At 43.8% G+C, this 6,987-nt stretch overlaps 1 pseudogene; it reads right to left on the reverse strand.

Moving 5' to 3' along the window:
- Positions 1 to 738: 738 nt before the first annotated feature.
- On the reverse strand, positions 739 to 2,942 carry LOC136141839 (exocyst complex component 3 pseudogene; annotated as a pseudogene).
- Between the last annotated feature and the right edge of the window lie 4,045 nt (positions 2,943 to 6,987).

Consider the following 6,987-nt stretch of genomic DNA (forward strand, 5'->3'; position numbering starts at 1 on the left):
ACTATGATGTGTTTAGGAGTTTTTTTCACTTTTCATGCTTGGGGTTCACAGAGACTCCTCTTAAATGTGTGTGTTGACGTCTTCAGTTTAGGATAATTCTTAGTATTTCCCCAGATATTTTTCTCTATCTCGTGTGCTCTTTCTCTCCCCCCTATTTTTCTGAAACTTTAAGTACATTTTAGACCTTATTACCATGTGCAATGTGTCTCGTATACACATTTGTGCATTTTTTCCATGATTTACTCTTTTCTACTAACCTGTTTTCCAATTAACTAATTTTACCTTCTTCTCTACTCAAACAGCTGTTAAACCCAACTATTACATTTATAATTTTACTTCTTGTACTTTTAAACTAATTTTTTGATAGATCATCATTCTCTGGTAAATTTCTCCAATTTTTGTTTTCATGTCTCTGAGTGAAGACCCACAGTGAATGAAGACAGGGCCTCTTCCCTCTCCGCACACTTTTTCCACCATGATAATCAACCATGAGGCATTTCCCATCAGAGTCCTGCCTCACAAAGGATGTTTACAACAGAAATGTGAAAGCCTGAGGAACCACAGCCAGCAGGACACTTGTTCTTCAGGAAGTCACAACACGCTTGGCATGACAGGAGACAGGCTCGAGGACCTGAAACTTCTGATGAGAACCATCAAGTGTCACTTTTGCTTTAATACATTTCTGAGGGTGGGGATGATGAGTGCAGAATAACGTACACAAAGCTGGAAACCGATGGGCTACTTGAGAAGCTTCACTACGTTCAGACTCAGAACTATGATTTCCTTGAAGATGGGCACATAGTTTGGATTTTCCTGCCATGGGACCCTGCTCCAGATTCCTGATGATGGTCTGCTTCATGTCCTGGCTGCCGTCCCCTCGGGTGGCCAGCAGTGTGCCAATGTGGCCATCCTTGATGTCTGGGTATTTGCTGGCCAGAGTTGAAACTTCCAGGCACAACTTCTGCAAGGGCGACAGTAGGGTTACTGTGCTCACCTGCATGTTTGCTGAATCCAGAGGCCAGCTTCTGGAATAGGAAGTGGAGCAGCTCAGCCTCCCTGTCTTCTCGGCACCTCCTTGTACTCCTTAGTGCTCCAGGATGAGACGTGATTCTGCGTGATGGCCCGCAGGTACCCACCACCACTCACTCTCACCCTCTTTTTGTATGGATTTTTAGTTTTTGCAGAATCACTGAAATATTCTTCCGCAGTGACACAGATGATGTCTACAGCATTTGAGCCTAACAGCCACTTCTTTGTTATCAGCTCATCGAGATGTTGCTCCAGATCCTGGAAGACCTCTTCCTGGTATCTGCTGCAGCCTCCTCGCAACAACGGTGTCTAAAATCCCATCCATGTTTGGTTGGCTCAGAGACACACCCTCTTCCACTTCATTTTAAAAATACTTCCTTTTTAAACTCATTAGGGGTTCCTTAAAGCTCTGACAGCTGTGATGATTGCTATCATATCCTGAACATAGCAGTGTGGTGCTGCCAAATTTTCAGATGTTCTATATACAACTGAGCCTCAACTCTGTGTCTATTTAGGAAAGAATTCATTTGCTGAAGACACAAACTGGTAATTTGTTTTCAAATCTTCACTCATCTGAGTAGTGATTTAAAAAATTTGATGCACCATCTGGAAGACAGTGGTAGGGAGTGTTCCCACTTGGGTCCGCTTTGGGCTCAGTCTCTTTCATTCAGTCTTTAGTGTCTGTGTCTAGTGCTTTCTGCAGCCAGACAATGATGTTTGAAGTGAGAGCTGACATGTACAGATGGAGCAGCTCAGACACCACATTTGAAGAAAGTAAAAGCTCCAGGGCATTGACGTCCACTTCTGGGACCAGCTCCACATTCCCAGTCATCTTTGCGCTTGTGTAGGTGTTTAAGACCCGGGTCAAACAGGCTCATAATCTCACTTGCTTCTAGATCTTCCCACAAGATCTGCATCCAGGTTCTCAGGGCTTGATGGTTGAGGAGTTTCTGAAAATCTCATAATGGGGAGAAAAGCACGCAACCATCAGGTTTTTGGCAACAATGGGTTCATCTAGGACATGCTTCCATATGATTTCCAGGTGGCAGATGAACCACACCTTGTTGGACTCCCTGGGGTTCTGCTTCTGTGCCCTCAATTCTAGCACTCACGATTCTGTCCAAGATGACAAACATTTCCTCCTTCCAATTCTTGGACCTCTCAAGAGGAACAAAGCTAGTTTGCAGTTTTTTTTGGTCAAGTATGCACCAATCAATTTTTCTTCCCTTCCCATGATCCTGACAACAGAGACCGGAAAAATGGGGTCCTGGGGGATGGTGAGCAGCGACCTCTGCAGCACCATCCCCAGCTGCTTGGCCAGCTCGTCTGAGAGCCCCTGTGTGCTCCCAAAGTCACTGTGGATGAGGGTCATGTCCATGTGGTGGTGCTCGGACATCAGCTCTTGCCAGGAGCACACTCCTGTTCCAGGTCCATCAGGTTCCAGTGGGCCTGAAGGAGTGCCCCTTGTTCAGTGAGGTCCAGGGTCCCCACTCCTCACAATCTGGGACACCGAGAAGATGTTCTTGAGGCTCTCCACAGCTGCAGCGAGCTGGGTGTGCTGTACGACGGCATCCTTCATCCTTGATGTACTTGATGCTCTTGATGGATGGTGTGGATGTCCACCTCAAGTCTTTGCTGACGTTGGCCAGGGACCGCAGGATGTCTCTGACATCATCCAGTGCATTTTGGAGCTGGTTCCGGCCCATGTGGCACCCCATACAGCACCCCGTCCAACCATGACTGGATAGCGACCTGCAGTGTGACCTCCACGGACGCCTTTCTCCAGGCCTCTCTTCTGAGGTTCTGAGGTTCCCCTCCACCTTGCCCTGCTGGTCCAGGCACAGAAGCATCACCTTTTGAATCTCTGTTGCAACATCCTCCTGGTCTGTCTCCTTCATGGTTAAAAAGCAGGCGGAATCCGCCACCCTTCCCTGCGTGAGAGCAACGATATCCCTTGGCACTGCCACCCGGCGCCTGACTGGAAGTGTCATCCAATTTCTTGAACGTGTTCATCACAGTTACTTTAAAATCTATGTCCTGTGTATTATATCTAGATCATCTTTGAGTCGTCTACATTATCTATTTCTTTTCTCTTGATTTGGTCATTTGAGTCTCTCTAGTATCATTCATGGTAATTATTTACTTATTTCTTGAAGGCAAAATGGAATAAAAGAGGCTAGCGACATTGCTGTATCTCAGGAACTAGAAGGAAGCAAGGCTTGCTGGTGTGTCTGGAGGCTAATGTAGCTTGCTCGGGAAAAGCATCAAATAAGGCAGAGGTGAGACTGAACCCAGCCATTTTGACTGAGTACTGGATACTGTGTATAAAACGTGTAGAAACTCTGAATAATGCTAACTTCCAGCAGATTAGAATCTATTTATTTGTTTACTCATAGGTTAGCTACAGTAGGTCTTGGTCCCCTTGATACAATCAGGGGATGGGAGGCATTAAAGCTGGTTTCAGGCTTTGTCAGAACTGGTCTACTTATAGTTTGAAGTAATCCTAAAGGAAGACCTTTCAAGAATCTCAACTGAGAGCAAAGGTTGTTAACCTGGGCCCATCACCCTTGCCAGGCTTCAGATGCCACTTCACCTCCCAAGCACTCTGAGACGGGTCAAAGCTCTGCTTAGCTTTCTAGCTTCTTAGCTGGCCTTTTCTTTCGTCTTCTCAGCCTCTTATGTTGCAAACATTAGTAAGAAATAATATCCTCAACGAAAAAAGCAGCACAGAGTCATGCTCAGTGTTTCCATTCTCTTTTCTCTAAAACTTAGTTCTCTCAATTCCTAGCTGCCTTGATAACACTCAACCCCAATTTTTTCCCCTCCTACCCCCATGAAACTGCTCTGTGCCCTTAGCCTTGAAATGCAACTTGATCTCTTGTTCGGTGCCACTTACTGATTGGCAAATGCCTTGAGGGAAAAACAGCACAGAATGGTGAACTCACCTCAATGGCTTTCTTTTCTCTTGGGTCTTAGACTTTCAAGTTCTTGCTGTGTTGCTCTATGATTACTTCAAACAGGTATTTAAAACATTTTTTTAACCAGTTTTAAACTTTTTTGTTGGAATGAGGCTTGGTCTGCTACAACTACGCTCTCATGACCAGAAACATAAATTAAGAAGCATCATATTTTTATATAGAAATCAGAATTCTCATTTTCTCTTAAAAATAAAAAATTCTAGCAAAACCAGGCCCACGTTCTTGCATAGAAATAATGGCTAGAGGTAAGTAGCCCCTGTCCTCTAATTTCAGGTATATGTTTTCCAGTTTAATTATCTGGATCACTCAGTGACCCCTGAGAGTAAAAAAAGAAGAAAGTCCGTAATTGAGCTTTGAGTGATACTAATACCTAATCATGTTGTATAAAAGGAGAGCTGAAGGGGACGTTGAGAATGCATAGTCAGGAGAGTAAAAGGTCGATTACAAGATTGTTGTATCACGCAACTCGAGGGAAGACAACGTTTCAGAACGGAGTTGGGCAGCGGGGATCATCTGTGCTGAATTCTGCCGAGCCTTCAAGTTGGGCCAGTACTAAATATTCTCTAGTGAGTGACTTAAATGGAATTGGTGATCTTAGAAAGAGTCTTTCTAGCAGAATCATGGGGTTTACAGAGGTTGGGGTGGCTTAAGGAGTGAATCAGAGCTGTGGAAGTAAAGTGGTGATGTAGACAACTAGTTAAAAAGTCTGTGTCAGGAAGGCAAGAGAAAGGATGGTGTTGGGAAGGATGGGAGCTGAGTAATACATTTCAGAGACGAGTGGTCCTTCTTGGCTGCCTTCTTGGTACATCAGCTGGCCTTTCCCCACTTTCTTACAAGATGAAATGCTGCAAAGATATTTTCTTGAAGATGAGAAAGAGGAAAAGCTGGTCAGCACTCCCCTGTCTCAGGAAAGAAAGAAATAAGGCTTGCTGGGCTCTCCGGAGGCTAACTGAGGTTGCTAGAGAAGAGAGAAAACGAAGGTGGAGAAAAGCCTGGCTCTAGCCACTCACCAGACCTGAGCAGCCCTGCCTTGTATGAAGTCATCCCCCTTCCCTGCCTTGACAGAGGCAACAATCAGAAGATAGCAGCGCGGAGGCTGCCTGGGTTTTCCTTTTCAAATACCTTTGGAGGGCTGGGACCTTTTCCCCCTAGCTTCAGGGATCTGTTCCTTGGCGCCCCAGTAAAATTACAGAAGCAGTCGGCCTGATAATGACTGTAAATGACAGAGACGATCAGGTTTACCTTGTGACGTCCTCAGGGGACTTGCGGTTAGTTTAGTCTGAATTTAGCATCAGCTGCTCCAGTTCCTTTCTTTTCAGCAGGCAGTGGCTGGACTCATCCTGTATTCTTTCAAACCTAATTAGTGTGAGGGCTTTCCCTCCCTCTCTCCTGCCCATCCCCGCAGCCCTCCTTCCGCTCCTGCTCCCTAAGCATGCCAGTCTAGGAACCCAAGCGGGTTGTTTTTAGAGGGTGGGCTTTTTTGTTTCTTTGCCTTGGGAGAAACAAGCCATGCCTTTGAGCTGTCGGTTATTCATAGTTCCTCCAGGAAAATATACACCAACTTGACTGAACTCCAACCTCCCTTAACTCCTTTATGGTTTGAAGGTAGTCAGGTTAAGGGTTTTATAGCTAACTAGAGATGTTTGGAATGTACTGTAGGTCTTAAACAGAAGTGAACATGCCGAATAGCTAAAGGTTGGAGGGCGTAGTTTTCATTAAAACCAAACCTCCAGATCTTTTAACTTACCAGAAGCCACCATGTGTGTATTTATGTATGTATACATATGTATATATGTATGTGTCTATGTGGATGTGTAATGTATATTACAGATACATGTTACATATACCTATATTGCATATATATACAAAGACACATACATACCCCTTGAAAGCCCTGCTTCTCAAACTTGAACGTATGGATCACTTACGCATCTTGCTAAAATGCCGATTCCGACTCAACAGGTCTGGGATGGGGACCACATTTTGAACAGCACTTCCTAAAGAGAGTGTCACATACTCCCCTCCAGCTTCTTCATGGTAACCTAGTCAACCCACTCCTGAGTTCTGTTAATTGTTGCTCCAGTGTCTCTCTAGGCTATGTGAAAGATCCATTGGATAGGGGGCATTTTTGCTATCTCTCAAAGGAGCAAATGCTTAGTTATATTAAGTAAAGCGGACTCTGGATTTGTGTTCCGGTTTCCTGTTCCAGACAACTAAGTTGCGAAATGTGAAAGGTGATGTAAAATCTCTTTAGATTTATGTTAGTTTACTAATATTTCTTCAGTTTGCTACATTGAGCAATTAGCTCATTCATTTTTAATTAATTAGTTTTCGTCTATTTCCAGGTATGCATACAAGGTTACGAATTCACTTCTTTGTACTGATTTATATGTATACCACGAATTTTGAAATTGTGGTCAAAAACATAAAATTTACCATCTTAAACATTTTTCAATGTACCGTACAGTAGTGTTATACACTTAAAAATTCTTTTGTTATAATTTACCTACCATTTCTGAGTGTTTGTAGGAGGAAGAAAATCCAGTTGAATTCAGTTAGTCATACTGTTGAAACCATAAGTGCCAGAGTAATCTTTGAGAATATAAAGGACAACACACTACTGCATTCTTTAAAATTATCAAAGAGCTTCACATTGCACTTAGAGTAAAATGTAATCTGTTTCTCCTGATTAAGAGATTACATCCCTCTGGCTTAGGTGCCGTGTTCTAACCACACTGACTTGCTTTCTTTTCTTGGTCATGCCAAGTTCTCTTTCCTGAAATGGTTTATCCACAGGACGCTGCCACCCTTCAGTGGTCCCTGACCACCACAATTCTCTGTCACATCAATATGTCTACTTTCTTCACAGTATTTGACACAATCTGTAATTATCTTGTCCATTTATTTATTCATTTATCTTCTCCCTCCTCCTTACAGTGCCTATGCTCCATGGGGAAAGTAACTTTGTCTTCATGATTGC

Source organism: Phocoena phocoena, chromosome 21 (genome assembly GCF_963924675.1).
Source record: "Phocoena phocoena chromosome 21, mPhoPho1.1, whole genome shotgun sequence".
Lineage (NCBI taxonomy): Eukaryota > Metazoa > Chordata > Mammalia > Artiodactyla > Phocoenidae > Phocoena > Phocoena phocoena.